Below are 19,383 nucleotides of genomic sequence, written 5' to 3'. Positions count from 1 at the left end.
CAACAGTGTGTGCAATGGTGAGTTCAATGTGTAGTGCAACCATGAGAACAATGTTGAGTGCGACAGTGAGTGCAAGGGTGAGAGCCATGGTGTGTGCGATGGTTCGTTCGATGGAGTTGTGATGCTGAGTTTGATGGTTAGAGCCATCTAGAGTGTGATGATGAGTGCGATGGTGATTGTGATGGTGAGAGCGATGGTGAGTGAGATGGTGGGTGCAATAGTGAGAGCCATGGTGAATTCAACAGTGAGTGCGATGTTGAGAGCGATGGTGAGTGTGATGGTGAGAGCGATGTTGAGTACGATGGTGAGAGCGATGCTGAGTGTGATGGTGAGACCGATGGTGCATGCGATGGTGCGAGGGATGATGAGTGTGATGGTGAGAGTGATGGTGAGTGCAATGTTCGATGCAATGCTGAGAGTGATAGTGCATGCGATGTTACGTGCAAAAATGTGGGCCATGGTGCATGCGACAGTTTGTGAGACAGTGAGTGCAACGGTGAGTGCGACAGTGAGAGCAAAGTTGAGTGCGATGGATAGTGTGAGGGTGAGACCAATGGTGCCTGCGATGTTGCGTGCAATACAGAATGCCATGCTGAGCACGATGATAGGAACAATCGTGAAAGCGATCGTGAGTGCGATGGTGAGAGCGATGATGAGTGCGAGTGTGAGAGCAATGGTGAGTGCGATGGTGAGATCGATGGTGACTGCGAGGGTGAGTGCATTGGTGAGAGCGATGGTGAGAGTGATGATGAGAGCGATGGTGAGGCGATGGTGAGAGTGATGGTGAGTGATTTGCTTGGTGCGATGGTGAGAGCGATCATGAGAGCAATGTTGAGTGCGATGGTGAGAGCAATGTGGAGTGCGATGGCGAGTGTGATGTTGTGTGCGAGGGTGAGAGTGATCGTGAGTGTGAGGGTGAGAGTGATGGTGAGAGCGATGGTGAGAGTGATGGTGAGTGCGATGGTGAGTACGTTGGTGCGTGCCATGCTGCGAGCTTTGGTGAGCGCCATGGTGAGACCGATGGTGAGAGCGAGGATAAGTGTGATGGTTAGAGTGATGCTGAGAGTAACGGTGAGTGCAGTGGTGAGTGCAGTGATGAGTGTGATACGGCAGTGCACATGATGGTGGGTGCGACGGTGATTGGGATGGTGAGAGTGAGCATGAGAGCGAAAGCGCGTGTGATGGTGCATGCGATGGAGAGTGCTTGGCTGAGTGCGATGGTGAGAGCAATTTTGAGAGCGATTGTGAGTATGATGGAGAGTGTGATGGTGAGAACCATGGTGACAGACATGGTGAGTGCGATGTTGAGAGCGATGGTGAGAGTGTTAGAGCGTGTGATGGAGCACGTGACAGTGTGTGCCCCAGTGCATGCTATGGTGAGTGCTATGGTGAGTGCAATGGGGAGTGCAATGGTGAGAGTGATGGTGAAAGCGAATGTGAGTGCAAAGGTGTGTGCGATTGTGAGTGTGACTGTGAGTCTTATGGTGAGAAGATGGTAAGTGCGATGGTGAGAGCAATGGTGAGTGTGATGATGAGAGTGATGGTGAGAGCGACGGTGATGGTGAGAGCGATGGTGTGTACGATTATGAGTTTGATGGTGAGAGCGATGTGAGTCCGAGGATGAGAGCGATGCTGCTTTCGATGGTCCATATGATGGTGCGTGACACGCTGCAAGCAATGGACAGTGCAATGCCAAGTGTGATCTTGAGAGTGGTCTTGAGAGCGACAGTGAGTGCAATTTTGAGTGTCATGGTGGGAACGACGGTGAGAGTGATGGTGAGTGCGATGGCATGTGCGATGGTGAGAACGATGGTGAGGGTGATGGTGAGAGCGATGTTGAGTGTGATGGTGAGAGTGATGGTGAGAGCGATGGTAAGTGCAATGGTAAGTGCGATGGTGAGTGCGATGTTGAGGGTGATGGTGAGAGCGATGGTGAGTGCTATCGTGAGAGTGATGGTGAGTGAGATGATGAGTGTGATGGAGCGTACGATGGTGTGTGTGATGGTGACAGCGATGGAGAGTGCGATAGGCAGTGCGATGCTGACAGTGATAGTGAGAGCGATGTTGAAAGTGATTGTGATTGCAAAGGTGTTTGCAATGGTGAGAGAGATCTTGAGAGCGATGGTGAGTGCGATGGTGAGTGGGATGGTGCATGTGAAGGTGAGTGCGATGGTGTGCATGATAGTGAGAGCAATGGCGCGTGCGGTGGTGATTGCGACATTGAGACTGATGGTGAGAGCGATGGTGAGTGCGATCGTGAGTGCAATGGTGAGAGCGATGATGAGTGCAAGTGTGAGAGCAATGGTGAGTGTGATGGTGAAATCGATGGTGACTCCGAGGGTGAATGCGTTGGTGAGAGCGATGGTGAGAGCGAAGGTGAGTGCGATGTTGAGAACGATGGTGAGAGTGATGATGAGAGCGATGGTGAGACGATGGTGAGTGCGATGGTGAGTGCTATGCTGTGTGTGACGGTGAGAGCGATGGTGAGTGCGATGGTGGGAGCGATGGTGAGTGCGATGGTGAATGTGATGGTGAGTGCGAGGGTGAGAGCGATGGTGAGTGTGAGGGTGAGTGCGATGGGGAGAGCGATAATGAGAGTGATAGAGACTGCCACAGTGAGAGAGCTGATGAGTGCGATGAGTACGATTGTGAGAGTGATGGTGGGTGCGATGGCGAGGGCGATGATGAGTGCGATGGTGAGAACAATGGTGAGAGCTATGGTGAGTGCGATGGTGACAGTGATGCTGTGTGCGATGGTCCATTTAATGGTGAGTGAGATGGTGTGTGTGATGGTCAGAGTGAAGCGATGATGAGAGCGATGATGAGTGCAATGGTGAGTGCTATGGTGAGAGCGATGGTGAGAGCGATGGAGGGTGCGATGATCAGTCCGATGGTGAGAGCGATAGTGAGAGTGATGGTGAGTGTGAGGGTGACATCAGTGTTGCGTGCAATGATCCGTGTGATGCTGAGTGCGATGGTGGCTGCGATGGTGAGTGTGATTCTGAGAGCTATGGTATGTTCGATGGTGAGTGCGATGGAGAGAGCAACGGAGAGTGCGATGGTGAGAGTCATGATGAGTGCGATAGTGTGTGCGATGGTCAGTGTGATGTTGAGGGCGATGGTGAGACCGATGATGAGAGCCATAGTGAGACGTGGAGTGCGGTGGTGAAAGCAATGGTGAGAACAAAGGTGAGAGGAATGGTGAGAGCGATGGTGAGTGCGATGATGACGGTGATTGTGAGAGTGATGGTGAGTGTGATTGTGAGAGTGAAGCTGCGTGCAACTGTCCATGTGATGGTGCATGCCAGGGTGCATGCGATGGAGAGTGCGATGCCGAGAGTGATATTGGGAGCGATCTTGAGAGCGATGGTGAGTGCGATTGTAAAAGCGATTGTTAGTGCCAAAATGCGTGTGATGGTGAGTGCGATGGTGAGTCAGTTGGTGAGCATGATGGGGAAAGAGATGGTGAGTGTGAAGGTGAGTGCGATGGTGTGCACGACTGTGCATGCAATCGTTAGAGCAATGGAAAGTGCAATGGTTAGTGCGATGGTGACAGCGATGATGAGAGTGATGGTGAAAGCGATTGTGAATTCGAAGGTGTGGTTGAGGGTGTGTGCGATGGAGACTGGGATGCTGAGTGAGGTGGTGAGGGAGATGGTGAAAGCAATTGTCAGTGCAATGATAAGTGCGATGCTGAGTGCGATGGTGCATGCGATGGTGCCAGCTATCGTGAGTGTGTTGGAGAGAGTGATGGTGAGTGTGATGTTCAGTGCTATGGTGAAAGAGATAGTGCGTGTGACGGTGCACACGACAGTGTGTGCCACTGTGCGTACAACAGTGTGTGCAATGGTGAGTTCAATGTGTAGTGCAACCATGAGAACAATGTTGAGTGCGACAGTGAGTGCAAGGGTGAGAGCCATGGTGTGTGCGATGGTTCGTTCGATGGAGTTGCGATGCTGAGTTTGATGGTTAGAGCGATCTAGAGTGTGATGATGAGTGCGATGGTGATTGTGATGGTGAGAGCGATGGTGAGTGAGATGGTGTGTGCAATAGTGAGAACCATGGTGAATTCAACAGTGAGTGCAATGTTGAGAGCGATGGTGTATGTGATGGTGAGAGCGATGGTGAGTACGATGGTGAGAGCGATGCTGAGTGTGATGGTGAGACCGATGGTGCATGCGATGGTGTGAGGGATGATGAGTGTGATGGTGAGAGTGATGGTGAGTGCAATGTTCGATGCAATGCTGAGAGTGATAGTGCGTGCGATGTTACATGCAAAAATGTGGGCCATGGTGCATGCGACAGTTTGTCAGACAGTGAGTGCAACGGTGAGTGCGACAGTGACAGCAAAGTTGAGTGCGACGGATAGTGTGAGGGTGAGACCAATGGTGCCTGCGATGTTGCGTGCAATACAGAATGCCATGCTGAACGCGATGATAGGAAGAATCGTGAAAGCGATCTTGAGTGCAATGGTGAGAGCGATGATGAGTGCAAGTGTGAGAGCAATGGTGAGTGCGATGGTGAAATCGATCGTGACTCCGAGGGTGAATGCGTTGGTGAGAGCGATGGTGAGAGCGAAGGTGAGTGCGATGTTGAGAACGATGGTGAGAGTGATGATGAGAGCGATGGTGAGGCGATGGTGCGTGCGATGGTGAGTGCTATGCTGTGTGTGACGGTGAGAGCGATTTTGAGTGCGATGGTGGGAGCGATGGTGAGTGCGATGGTGAATGTGATGGTGAGTGCGAGGGTAAGAGCGATGGTGAGTGTGAGGGTGAGTGCGATGGGGAGAGCGATAATGAGAGTGATGGTGACTGCCACATTGAGAGAGCTGATGAGTGCGATGAGTACGATTGTGAGAGTGATGGTGGGTGCGATGGTGAGGGCGATGATGAGTGAGATGGTGTGTGCAATAGTGAGAACCATGGTGAATTCAACAGTGAGTGCAATGTTGAGAGCGATGGTGTATGTGATGGTGAGAGCGATGGTGAGTACGATGGTGAGAGCGATGCTGAGTGTGATGGTGAGACCGATGGTGCATGCGATGGTGCGAGGGATGATGAGTGTGATGGTGAGAGTGATGGTGAGTGCAATGTTCGATGCAATGCTGAGAGTGATAGTGCGTGCGATGTTACGTGCAAAAATGTGGGCCATGGTGCATGCGACAGTTTGTGAGACAGTGAGTGCAACGGTGAGTGCGACAGTGAGAGCAAAGTTGAGTGCGATGGATAGTGTGAGGGTGAGACCAATGGTGCCTGCGATGTTGCCTGCAATACAGAATGCCATGCTGAGCGCGATGATAGGAACAATCGTGAAAGCGATCGTGAGTGCGATGGTGAGAGCGATGATGAGTGCGAGTGTGAGAGCAATGGTGAGTGCGATGGTGAGATCGATGGTGACTGCGAGGGTGAGTGCATTGGTGAGAGCGATGGTGAGAGTGATGATGAGAGCGATGGTGAGGCGATGGTGAGAGTGATGGTGAGTGATTTGCTGGGTGCGATGGTGAGAGCGATCATGAGAGCAATGTTGAGTGCGATGGTGAGAGCAATGTTGAGTGCGATGGCGAGTGTGATGTTGTGTGCGAGGGTGAGAGTGATCGTGAGTGTGAGGGTGAGAGTGATGGTGAGAGCGATGGTGAGAGTGATGGTGAGTACGATGGTGAGTACGATGGTGAGTACGTTGGTGCGTGCCATGCTGCGAGCTTTGGTGAGCGCCATGGTGAGACCGATGGTGAGAGCGAGGATAAGTGTGATGGTTAGAGTGATGCTGAGAGTAACGGTGAGTGCAGTGGTGAGTGCAGTGATGAGTGTGATACGGCAGTGCACATGATGGTGGGTGCGACAGTGATTGGGACGGTGAGAGTGAGCATGAGAGCGAAAGCGCGTGTGATGGTGCATGCGATGGAGAGTGCTTGGCTGAGTGCGATGGTGAGAGCAATTTTGAGAGCGATTGTGAGTATGATGGAGAGTGTGATGGTGAGAACCATGGTGACAGACATGGTGAGTGCGATGTTGAGAGCGATGGTGAGAGTGTTAGAGCGTGTGATGGAGCACGTGACAGTGTGTGCCCCAGTGCATGCTATGGTGAGTGCTATGGTGAGTGCAATGGGGAGTGCAATGGTGAGAGTGATGGTGAAAGCGAATGTGAGTGCAAAGGTGTGTGCGATTGTGAGTGTGACTGTGAGTCTTATGGTGAGAAGATGGTAAGTGCGATGGTGAGAGCAATGGTGAGTGTGATGATGAGAGTGATGGTGAGAGGGACGGTGATGGTGATGGTGAGAGCGATGGTGTGTACGATTATGAGTGTGATGGTGAGAGCGATGTGAGTCCGAGGGTGAGAGCGATGCTGCTTTCGATGGTCCATGTGATGGTGCGTGACACGCTGCATGCAATGGACAGTGCAATGCCAATTGTGATCTTGAGAGTGGTCTTGAGAGCGACAGTGAGTGCAATTTTGAGTGTCATGGTGGGAACGACGGTGAGAGTGATGGTGAGTGCGATGGCATGTGCGATGGTGAGAACGATGGTGAGGGTGATGGTGAGAGCGATGTTGAGTGTGATGGTGAGAGTGATGGTGAGAGCGATGGTAAGTGCAATGGTAAGTGCGATGGTGAATGCGATGGTGAGTGTGATGGTGAGAGAGATGTTGAGAGCGAAGTTTAGTGCAATGCTGAGAGCGATGATGAGTGCAATTGTGAGAACAATGGTTAGTGCGATGGTGAGATCGATGGTGACTGCGAGGGTGAATGCGTTGTTGAGAGCGATGTTGAGAGCGATGGTGAGTGTGATGGCGAATGTGATGTTGAGTTCGAGGGTGAGAGCGATGGTGACTGCGAGCGTGAGTGCGATGGGGAGAGCGATATCGAGAGTGATGGTGACTGCCACAGTGAGAGATCTGTTGAGTGCGATAAGTACGATTGTGAGAGTGATGGTGAGTGCGATGGCGAGGATGATGATGAGTGCGATGGTGAGAACAATGGTGAGAGTATCGTGGGTGCAACGGTGACAGTGATGCTGCGTGCGATGGTCCATTTAATGGTGAGTGAGATGGTGTGTGTGATGGTGAGAGCGAAGCGATGATGAGAGCGATGATGAGTGCAAAGGTGAGTGCTATGGTGAGAGCGATGGTGAGTGCAATGTTGAGAGCGATGGTGAGAGCGATGGAGGGTGCGATGATGACGGTGATTGTGAGAGTGATGGTGAGTGTGATTGTGAGAGTGAAGCTGCGTGCAACTGTCCGTGTGATGGTGCACGCCAGGGTGCATGCGATGGAGAGTGCGATGCCGAGAGTGATATTGGGAGCAATCTTGAGAGCGATGGTGAGTGCAATTGTAAAAGCGATTGTTAGTGCCAAAGTGCGTGTGATGGTGCGTGCGATGGTGAGTCAGATGGTGAGCATGATGGGGAAAGAGATGGTGAGTGTGAAGGTGAGTGCGATGGTGTGCACGATTGTGCATGCAATCGTTAGAGCAATGGAAAGTGCGATGGTTAGTGCGATGGTGACAGCGACGATGACATTGATGGTGAAAGCGATTGTGAATTCGAAGGTGTGGGTGAGGGTGTGTGCGATGGAGACTGGGATGCTGAGTGAGATGGTGAGGGAGATGGTGAAAGCAATTGTGAGTGCAATGCTGAGTGCGATGCTGAGTGCGATGGTGCATGTGATGGTGCCATCTATCGTGAGTGTGTTGGAGAGAGTGATGGTGAGTGTGATGTTCAGTGCTATGGTGAAAGAGATAGTGCATGTGACGGTGCATGCGACAGTGTGTGCCACTGTGCGTACAACAGTGTGTGCAATGGTGAGTTCAATGTGTAGTGCAACCATGAGAACAATGTTGAGTGCGACAGTGAGTGCAAGGGTGAGAGCCATGGTGTGTGCGATGGTTCGTTCGATGGAGTTGCGATGCTGAGTTTGATGTTTAGAGCGATCTAGAGTGTGATGATGAGTGCGATGGTGATTGTGATGGTGAGAGCGATGGTGAGTGAGATGGTGGGTGCAATAGTGAGAACCATGGTGAATTCAACAGTGAGTGCGATGTTGAGAGCGATGGTGAGTGTGATGGTGAGAGCGATGGTGAGTACGATGGTGAGAGCGATGCTGAGTGTGATGGTGAGACCGATGGTGCATGCGATGGTGCGAGGGATGATGAGTGTGATGGTGAGAGTGATGGTGAGTGCAATGTTCGATGCAATGCTGAAAGTGATAGTGCGTGCGATGTTACATGCAAAAATGTGGGCCATGGTGCATGCGACAGTTTGTGAGACAGTGAGTGCAACGGTGAGTGCGACAGTGAGAGCAAAGTTGAGTGTGACGGATAGTGTGAGGGTGAGACCAATGGTGCCTGCGATGTTGCGTGCAATACAGAATGCCATGCTGAACGCGATGATAGGAAGAATCGTGAAAGCGATCTTGAGTGCAATGGTGAGAGCGATGATGAGTGCAAGTGTGAGAGCAATGGTGAGTGCGATGGTGAAATCGATCGTGCCTCCGAGGGTGAATGCGTTGGTGAGAGCGATGGTGAGAGCGAAGGTGAGTGCGATGTTGAGAACGATGGTGAGAGTGATGATGAGAGCGATGGTGAGGCGATGGTGAGTGCGATGGTGAGTGCTATGCTGTGTGTGACGGTGAGAGCGCTTTTGAGTGCGATGGTGGGAGCGATGGTGAGTGCGATGGTGAATGTGATGGTGAGTGCGAGGGTGAGAGCGATGGTGAGTGTGAGGGTGAGTGCGATGGGGAGAGCGATAATGAGAGTGATGGTGACGGCCACATTGAGAGAGCTGATGAGTGCGATGAGTACGATTGTGAGAGTGATGGTGGGTGCGATGGCGAGGGCGATGATGAGTGAGATGGTGAGAACAATGGTGAGAGCTATGGTGAGTGCGACGGTGAGTGATGCTGCGTGCGATGGTCCATTTAATGGTGAGTGAGATGGTGTGTGTGATGGTCAGAGTGAAGCGAAGATGAGAGCAATGATGAGTGCAATGGTGAGTGCTCTGGTGAGAGCGATGGTGAGTGCAATGTTGAGAGCGATGGAGGCTGCGATGATCAGTCCGATGGTGAGAGCGATAGTTAGAGTGATGGTGATTGTGAGGGTGACATCAATGTTGCGTGCAATGATCCGTGTGATGCTGAGTGTGATGGTGACTGCGATGGTGAGTGTGACGCTGAGAGCTATGGTGTGTTCGATGGTGAGTGCGATGGTGAGAGCAACGGAGAGTGCGATGGTGAGAGTGATGATGAGTGCGATAGTGTGTGCGATGGTCAGTGTGATGTTGAGGGCGATGGTGAGAGCGATGATGAGAGCCATAGTGAGTGAGACGTGGAGTGCGATGGTGAAAGCAATGGTGAGAACAAAGGTGAAAGCAATGGTGAGAACGATGGTGAGTTCGATGATGACGGTGATTGTGAGAGTGATGTTGAGTGTGATTGTGAGAGTGAAGCTGCGTGCAACTGTCCGTGTGATGGTGCATGCCAGGGTGCATGCGATGGAGAGTGCGATGCCGAGAGTGATATTGGGAGCGATCTTGAGAGCGATGGTGAGTGCGATTGTAAAAGCGATTGTTAGTGCCAAAGTGCGTGTGATGGTGAGTGCGATGGTGAGTCAGATGGTGAGCATGATGGGGAAAGAGATGGTGAGTGTGAAGGTGAGTGCGATGGTGTGCACGATTGTGCATGCAATCGTTAGAGCAATGGAAAGGGCGATGGTGACAGCGATGATGAGAGTGATGGTGAAAGCGATTGTGAATTCGAAGGTGTGGGTGAGGGTGTGTGCGATGGAGACTGGGATGCTGAGTGAGATGGTGAGGGAGATGGTGAAAGCAATTGTGAGTGCAATGCTGAGTGCGATGCTGAGTGCGATGGTGCATGCGATGGTGCCAGCTATCGTGAGTGTGTTGGAGAGAGTGATGGTGAGTGTGATGTTCAGTGCTATGGTGAGAGAGATAGTGCGTGTGACGGTGCACGCGACAGTGTGTGCCACTGTGCGTACAACAGTGTGTGCAATGGTGAGTTCAATGTGTAGTGCAACCATGAGAACAATGTTGAGTGCGACAGTGAGTGCAAGGGTGAGAGCCATGGTGTGTGCGATGGTTCGTTCGATGGAGTTGCGATGCTGAGTTTGATGGTTAGAGCGATCTAGAGTGTGATGATGAGTGCGATGGTGATTGTGATGGTGAGAGCGATGGTGAGTGAGATTGTGGGTTCAATAGTGAGAGCCATGGTAAATTCAACAGTGAGTGCGATGTTGAGAGCGATGGTGTATGTGATGGTGAGAGCGATGGTGAGTACGATGGTGAGAGCGATGCTGAGTGTGATGGTGAGACCGATTGTGCATGCGATGGTGCGAGGGATGATGAGTGTGATGGTGAGAGTGATGGTGAGTGCAATGTTCGATGCAATGCTGAGAGTGATAGTGCGTGCGATGTTACGTGCAAAAATGTGGGCCATGGTGCATGCGACAGTTTGTGAGACAGTGAGTGCAACGGTGAGTGCGACAGTGAGAGCAAAGTTGAGTGCGATGGATGGTGTGAGGGTGAGACCAATGGTGCCTGCGATGTTGCGTGCAATACAGAATGCCATGCTGAGCGCGATGAAAGGAACAATCGTGAAAGCGATCGTGAGTGCGATGCTGAGAGCGATGATGAGTGCGAGTGTGAGAGCAATGGTGAGTGCGATGGTGAGATCGATGGTGACTGCGAGGGTGAGTGCATTGGTGAGAGCGATGGTGAGAGTGATGATGAGAGCGATGGTGAGGCGATGGTGAGAGTGATGGTGAGTGATTTGCTGGGTGCGATGGTGAGAGCGATCATGAGAGCAATGTTGAGTGCGATGGTGAGAGCAATGTTGAGTGCGATGGCAAGTGTGATGTTGTGTGCGAGGGTGAGAGTGATCGTGAGTGTGAGGGTGAGAGTGATGGTGAGAGCGATGGTGAGACTGATGGTGAGTACGATGGTGAGTACGTTGGTGCGTGCCATGCTGCGAGCTTTGGTGAGCGCCATGGTGAGACCGATGGTGAGAGCGAGGATAAGTGTGATGGTTAGAGTGATGCTGAGAGTAACGGTGAGTGCAGTGGTGAGTGCAGTGATGAGTGTGATACGGCAGTGCACATGATGGTGGGTGCGACAGTGATTGGGACGGTGAGAGTGAGCATGAGAGCGAAAGCGCGTGTGATGGTGCATGCGATGGAGAGTGCTTGGCTGAGTGCGATGGTGAGAGCAATTTTGAGAGCGATTGTGAGTATGATGGAGAGTGTGATGGTGAGAACCATGGTGACAGACATGGTGAGTGCGATGTTGAGAGCGATGGTGAGAGTGTTAGAGCGTGTGATGGAGCACGTGACAGTGTGTGCCTCAGTGCATGCTATGGTGAGTGCTATGGTGAGTGCAATGGGGAGTGCAATGGTGAGAGTGATGGTGAAAGCGAATGTGAGTGCAAAGGTGTGTGCGATTGTGAGTGTGACTGTGAGTCTTATGGTGAGAAGATGGTAAGTGCGATGGTGAGAGCAATGGTGAGTGTGATGATGAGAGTGATGGTGAGAGGGACGGTGATGGTGATGGTGAGAGTGATGGTTTGTACGATTATGAGTGTGATGGTGAGAGCGATGTGAGTCCGAGGGTGAGAGCGATGCTGCTTTCGATGGTCCATGTGATGGTGCGTGACACGCTGCATGCAATGGACAGTGCAATGTCAATTGTGATCTTGAGAGTGGTCTTGAGAGCGACAGTGAGTGCAATTTTGAGAGTCATGGTGGGAACGACGGTGAGAGTGATGGTGAGTGCGATGGCATGTGCGATGGTGAGAACGATGGTGAGGGTGATGGTGAGAGCGATGTTGAGTGTGATGGTGAGAGTGATGGTGAGAGCGATGGTAAGTGCAATGGTAAGTGCGATGGTGAATGCGATGGTGAGTGTGATGGTGAGAGAGATGTTGAGAGCGAAGTTTAGTGCAATGCTGAGAGCGATGATGAGTGCAATTGTGAGAACAATGGTTAGTGCGATGGTGAGATCGATGGTGACTGCGAAGGTGAATGCGTTGTTGAGAGTGATGTTGAGAGCGATGGTGAGTGTGATGGCGAATGTGATGTTGAGTTCGAGGGTGAGAGCGATGGTGACTGCGAGCGTGAGTGCGATGGGGAGAGCGATATCGAGAGTGATGGTGACTGCCACAGTGAGAGATCTGTTGAGTGCGATAAGTACGATTGTGAGAGTGATGGTGAGTGCGATGGCGAGGATGATGATGAGTGCGATGGTGAGAACAATGGTGAGAGTATCGTGGGTGCAACGGTGACAGTGATGCTGCGTGCGATGGTCCATTTAATGGTGAGTGAGATGGTGTGTGTGATGGTGAGAGCGAAGGGATGATGAGAGCGATGATGAGTGCAAAGGTGAGTGCTATGGTGAGAGCGATGGTGAGTGCAATGTTGAGAGCGATGGTGAGAGCGATGGAGGGTGCGATGATGACGGTGATTGTGAGAGTGATGGTGAGTGTGATTGTGAGAGTGAAGCTGCGTGCAACTGTCCGTGTGATGGTGCATGCCAGGGTGCATGCGATGGAGAGTGCGATGCCGAGAGTCATATTGGGAGCGATCTTGAGAGCGATGGTGAGTGCGATTGTAAAAGCGATTGTTAGTGCCAAAGTGCGTGTGATGGTGAGTGCGATGGTGAGTCAGATGGTGAGCATGATGGGGAAAGAGATGGTGAGTGTGAAGGTGAGTGTGATGGTGTGCACGATTGTGCATGCAATCGTTAGAGCAATGGAAAGTGCGATGTTTAGTGCGATCGTAACAGCGACGATGAGAGGGATGGTGAAACCGATTGTGAATTCGAAGGTGTGGGTGAGGGTGTGTGCGATGGAGACTGGGATGCTGATTGAGATGGTGAGGGAGATGGTGAAAGCAATTGTGAGTGCAATGATGAGTGCGATGCTGAGTGCGATGGTGCATGCGATGGTGCCAGCTATCGTGAGTGTGTTGGAGAGAGTGATGGTGAGTGTGATGTTCAGTGCTATGGTGAAACAGATAGTGCGTGTGATGGTGCATGCGACAGTGTGTGCCACTGTGCGTACAACAGTGTGTGCAATGGTGAGTTCAATGTGTAGTGCAACCATGAGAACAATGTTGAGTGCGACAGTGAGTGCAAGGGTGAGAGCCATGGTGTGTGCGATGGTTCGTTCAATGGAGTTGCGATGCTGAGTTTGATGGTTAGAGCGATCTAGAGTGTGATGATGAGTGCGATGGTGATTGTGATGGTGAGAGCGATGGTGAGTGAGATGGTGGGTGCAATAGTGAGAGCCATGGTGAATTCAACAATGAGTGCGATGTTGAGAGCGATGGTGAGTGTGATGGTGAGAGCGATGGTGAGTACGATGGTGAGAGCGATGCTGAGTGTGATGGTGAGACCGATGGTGCATGCGATGGTGCGAGGGATGATGAGTGTGATGGTGAGAGTGATGGTGAGGGCAATGTTCGATGCAATGCTGAGAGTGATAGTGCGTGCGATGTTACGTGCAACAATGTGGGCCATGATGCATGCGACAGTTTGTGAGACAGTGAGTGCAACGGTGAGTGCGACAGTGAGAGCAAAGTTGAGTGCGACGGATAGTGTGAGGGTGAGTCCAATGGTGCCTGCGATGTTGCCTGCAATACAGAATGCCATGCTGAGCGCGATGATAGGAACAATCGTGAAAGCGATCGTGAGTGCGATGCTGAGAGCGATGATGAGTGCGAGTGTGAGAGCAATGGTGAGTGCGATGGTGAGATCGATGGTGACTGCGAGGGTGAGTGCATTGGTGAGAGCGATGGTGAGAGTGATGATGAGAGCGATGGTGAGGTGATGGTGAGAGTGATGGTGAGTGATTTGCTGGGTGCGATGGTGAGAGCGATCATGAGAGCAATGTTGAGTGAGATGGTGAGAGCAACGTGGAGTGCGATGGCGAGTGTGATGTTGTGTGCGAGGCTGAGAGTGATCGTGAGTGTGAGGGTGAGAGTGATGGTGAGAGCGATGGTGAGAGTGATGGTGAGTACGATGGTGAGTACGTTGGTGCGTGCCATGCTGCGAGCTTTGGTGAGCGCCATGGTGAGACCGATGGTGAGAGCGAGGATAAGTGTGATGGTTAGAGTGATGCTGAGAGTAACGGTGAGTGCAGTGGTGAGTGCAGTGATGAGTGTGATACGGCAGTGCACATGATGGTGGGTGCGACAGTGATTGGGACGGTGAGAGTGAGCATGAGAGCGAAAGCGCGTGTGATGGTGCATGCGATGGAGAGTGCTTGGCTGAGTGCGATGGTGAGAGCAATTTTGAGAGCGATTGTGAGTATGATGGAGAGTGTGATGGTGAGAGCCATGGTGACAGACATGGTGAGTGCGATGTTGAGAGCGATGGTGAGAGTGTTAGAGCGTGTGATGGAGCACGTGACAGTGTGTGCCCCAGTGCATGCTATGGTGAGTGCTATGGTGAGTGCAATGGGGAGTGCAATGGTGAGAGTGATGGTGAAAGCGAATGTGAGTGCAAAGGTGTGTGCGATTGTGAGTGTGACTGTGAGTCTTATGGTGAGAAGATGGTAAGTGCGATGGTGAGAGCAATGGTGAGTGTGATGATGAGAGTGATGGTGAGAGCGACGGTGATGGTGACAGCGATGGTGTGTACGATTATGAGTGTGATGGTGAGAGCGATGTGAGTCCGAGGGTGAGAGCGATGCTGCTTTCGATGGTCCACGTGATGGTGCATGACACAGTGCATGCAATGGACAGTGCAATGCCAAGTGTGATCTTGAGAGTGGTCTTGAGAGCGACAGTGAGTGCAAATTTGAGTGTGATGGTGGGAGCGATGGTGAGAGTGATGGTGAGTGCGATGGCATGTGCGATGGTGAGAACGATGGTGAGGGTGATGGTGAGAGCGATGTTGAGTGTGATGGTGAGAGTGATGGTGAGAGCGATGGTAAGTGCAATGGTAAGTGCGATGGTGAGTGCGATGTTGAGGGTGATGGTGAGAGCGATGGTGAGTGCTATCGTGAGAGTGATGGTGAGTGAGATGGTGAGTGCGATGGAGCGTACGATGGTGTGTGTGATGGTGAGAGTGATGGGGAGTGCGATAGGCAGTGCGATGCTGACAGTGATAGTGAGGGCGATGTTGAAAGTGATTGTGATTGCAAAGGTTTGTGCGATGGTGAGAGAGATCTTGAGAGCAATGGTGAGTGCGATGGTGAGTGGGATGGTGCATGTGATGGTGAGTGCGATGGTGTGTGTGATGGTAAGAGCAATGGCGCATGCGATTGTTATTGCGACATTGAGACCGATGGTGAGAGCGATGGTGAGTGCGATCGGGAGAGCAATGGTGAGAGTGGTGGTGAGAGCGATGATGAGTGCAATTATGAGAGCAATGATGAGAGTCATGGTGAGTGTGTTGGAGATAGCGAGGCTGCGAGCGATGCTCCATGTGATGATGAGTGCGATGATGAGTGTGATGGTGAGAGAGATGTTGAGAGCAAAGTTTAGTGCGATGGTGAGAGTGATGATGAGTGCAATTGTGAGAACAATGGTTAGTGCGATGGTGAGATCGATGGTGACTGCGAGGGTGAATACGTTGTTGAGAGAAATGTTGAGAGCGATGGTGAGTGTGATGGCGAATGTGATGTTGAGTGCGAGGGTGAGAGCGATGGTGACTGCGAGGGTGAGTGCGATGGGGAGAGTGACAACGAGAGTTATGGTGACTGACACAGTGAGAGAGCTGATGAGTGCGATAAGTACGATTGTGAGAGCGATGGTGTGTGAGATGGCGAGGGTGATGATGAGTGCGATGGTGAGAACAATGGTGAGTGCAACGGTGACAGTGATGCTGCGTGCGATGGTCCATTTAATGGTGAGTGAGATGGTGTGTGTGATGGTGAGAGCGAAGCGATGATGAGAGCGATGATGAGTGCAAAGGTGAGTGCTATGGTGAGAGCGATGGTGAGTGCAATGTTGAGAGCGATGGTGAGAGCGATGGAGGGTGCGATGATGACGGTGATTGTGAGAGTGATGGTGAGTGTGATTGTGAGAGTGAAGCTGCGTGCAACTGTCCGTTTGATGGTGCACGCCAGGGTGCATGCGATGGAGAGTGCGATGCCGAGAGTGATATTGGGCGCGATCTTGAGAGCGATGGTGAGTGCGATTGTAAAAGCGATTGTTAGTGCCAAAGTGCGTGTGATGGTGAGTGCGATGGTGAGTCAGATGGTGAGCATGATGGGGAAAGAGATGGTGAGTGTGAAGGTGAGTGCGATGGTGTGCACGATTGTGCATGCAATCGTTAGAGCAATGGAAAGTGCGACGGTTAGTGCAATGGTGACAGCGACGATGAGAGTGATGGTGAAAGCGATTGTGAATTCGAAGGTGTGGGTGAGGGTGTGTGCGATGGAGACTGGGATGCTGAGTGAGATGGTGAGGGAGATGGTGAAAGCAATTGTCAGTGCAATGATGAGTGCGATGCTGAGTGCGATGGTACATGCGATGGTGCCAGCTATCGTGAGTGTGTTGGAGAGAGTGATGGTGAGTGTGATCTTCAGTGCTATGGTGAAACAGATAGTGCGTGTGACGGTGCACGCGACAGTGTGTGCCACTGTGCGTACAACAGTGTGTGCAATGGTGAGTTCAATGTGTAGTGCAACCATGAGAACAATGTTGAGTGCGACAGTGAGTGCAAGGGTGAGAGCCATGGTGTGTGCGATGGTTCGTTCGATGGAGTTGCGATGCTGAGTTTGATGGTTAGAGCGATCTAGAGTGTGATGATGAGTGCGATGGTGATTGTGATGGTGAGAGCGATGGTGAGTGAGATGGTGGGTGCAATAGTGAGAGCCATGGTGAATTCAACAATGAGTGCGATGTTGAGAGCGATGGTGAGTGTGATGGTGAGAGCGATGGTGAGTACGATGGTGAGAGCGATGCTGAGTGTGATGGTGAGACCGATGGTGCATGCGATGGTGCGAGGGATGATGAGTGTGATGGTGAGAGTGATGGTGAGTGCAATGTTCGATGCAATGCTGAGAGTGATAGTGCGTGCGATGTTACGTGCAAAAATGTGGGCCATGGTGCATGCGACAGTTTGTGAGACAGTGAGTGCAACGGTGAGTGCGACAGTGAGAGCAAAGTTGAGTGCGATGGATAGTGTGAGGGTGAGACCAATGGTGCCTGCGATGTTGCGTGCAATACAGAATGCCATGCTGAGCGCGATGATAGGAACAATCGTGAAAGCGATCGTGAGTGAGATGCTGAGAGCGATGATGTGTGCGAGTGTGAGAGCAATGGTGAGTGCGATGGTGAGATCGATGGTGACTGCAAGGGTGAGTGCATTGGTGAGAGCGATGGTGAGAGTGATGATGAGAGCGATGGTGAGGCGATGGTGAGAGTGATGGTGAGTGATTTGCTGGGTGCGATGGTGAGAGCGATCATGAGAGCAATGTTGAGTGCGATGGTGAGAGCAATGTTGAGTGCGATGGCGAGTGTGATGTTGTGTGCGAGGGTGAGAGTGATCGTGAGTGTGAGGGTGAGAGTGATGGTGAGAGCGATGGTGAGAGTGATGGTGAGTACGATGGTGAGTACGTTGGTGCGTGCCATGCTGCGAGCTTTGGTGAGCGCCATGGTGAGACCGATGGTGAGAGCGAGGATAAGTGTGATGTTTAGAGTGATGCTGAGAGTAACGGTGAGTGCAGTGGTGAGTGCAGTGATGAGTGTGATACGGCAGTGCACATGATGGTGGGTGCGACAGTGATTGGGACGGTGAGAGTGAGCATGAGAGCGAAAGCACGTGTGATGGTGCATGCGATGGAGAGTGCTTGGCTGAGTGCGATGGTGAGAGCAATTTTGAGAGCGATTGTGAGTATGATGGAGAGTGTGATGGTGCGAACCATGGTGACAGACATGGTGAGTGCGATGTTGAGAGCGATGGTGAGAGTGTTAGAGCGTGTGATGGAGCACGTGACACTGTGTGCCCCAGTGCATGCTATGGTGAGTGCTATGGTGAGTGCAATGGGGAGTGCAATGGTGAGAGTGATGGTGAAAGCGAATGTGAGTGCAAAGGTGTGTGCGATTGTGAGTGTGACTGTGAGTCTTATGGTGAAAAGATGGTAAGTGCGATGGTGAGAGCAATGGTGAGTGTGATGATGAGAGTGATGGTGAGAGCGACGGTGATGGTGATGGTGAGAGCGATGGTGTGTACGATTATGAGTGTGATGGTGAGAGCGATGTGAGTCCGAGGGTGAGAGCGATGCTGCTTTCGATGGTCGATGTGATGGTGCATGACACGCTGCATGCAATGGACAGTGCAATGCCAATTGTGATCTTGAGAGTGGTCTTGAGAGCGACAGTGAGTGCAATTTTGAGTGTCATGGTGGGAACGACGGTGAGAGTGATGGTGAGTGCGATGGCATGTGCGATGGTGAGAACGATGGTGAGGGTGATGGTGAGAGCGATGTTGAGTGTGATGGTGAGAGTGATGGTGAGAGCGATGGTAAGTTCAATGGTAAGTGCGATGGTGAATGCGATGGTGAGTGTGATCTTGAGAGAGATGTTGAGAGCGAAGTTTAGTGCAATGGTGAGAGCGATGATGAGTGCAATTGTGAGAACAATGGTTAGTGCGATGGAGAGATTGATGGTGACTGCGAGGGTGAATGCGTTGTTGAGAGCGATGTTGAGAGCGATGGTGAATGTGATGGCGAATGTGATGTTGAGTTCGAGGGTGAGAGCGATGGTGACTGCGAGCGTGAGTGCGATGGGGAGAGCGATATCGAGAGTGATGGTGACTGCCACAGTGAGAGATCTGTTGAGTGCGATAAGTACGATTGTGAGAGTGATGGTGAGTGCGATGGCGAGGATGATGATGAGTGCGATGGTGAGAACAATGGTGAGAGTATCGTGGGTGCAACGGTGACAGTGATGCTGCGTGCGATGGTCCATTTAATGGTGAGTGAGATGGCGTGTGTGATGGTGAGAGTGAAGCGATGATGAGAGTGATGATGAGTGCAAAGGTGAGTGCTATGGTGAGAGCGATGGTGAGTGCAATGTTGAGAGCGATGGAGGGTGCGATGATGACGGTGATTGTGAGAGTGATGGTGAGTGTGATTGTGAGAGTGAAGCTGCGTGCAACTGTCCGTTTGATGGTGCACGCCAGGGTGCATGCGATGGAGAGTGCGATGTCGAGAGTGATATTGGGAGCGATCTTGAGAGCGATGGTGAGTGCGATTGTAAAAGCGATTGTTAGTGCCAAAGTGCGTGTGATGGTGAGTGCGATGGTGAGTCAGATGGTGAGCATGATGGGGAAAGAGATGGTGAGTGTGAAGGTGAGTGCGATGGTGTGCACGATTGTGCATGCAATCGTTAGAGCAATGGAAAGTGCGATGGTTAGTGCGATGGTGACAGCG

Source organism: Pseudorca crassidens, chromosome 12 (genome assembly GCF_039906515.1).
Source record: "Pseudorca crassidens isolate mPseCra1 chromosome 12, mPseCra1.hap1, whole genome shotgun sequence".
NCBI lineage: Eukaryota > Metazoa > Chordata > Mammalia > Artiodactyla > Delphinidae > Pseudorca > Pseudorca crassidens.
Note: the sequence above shows the minus strand (reverse complement) of the source record.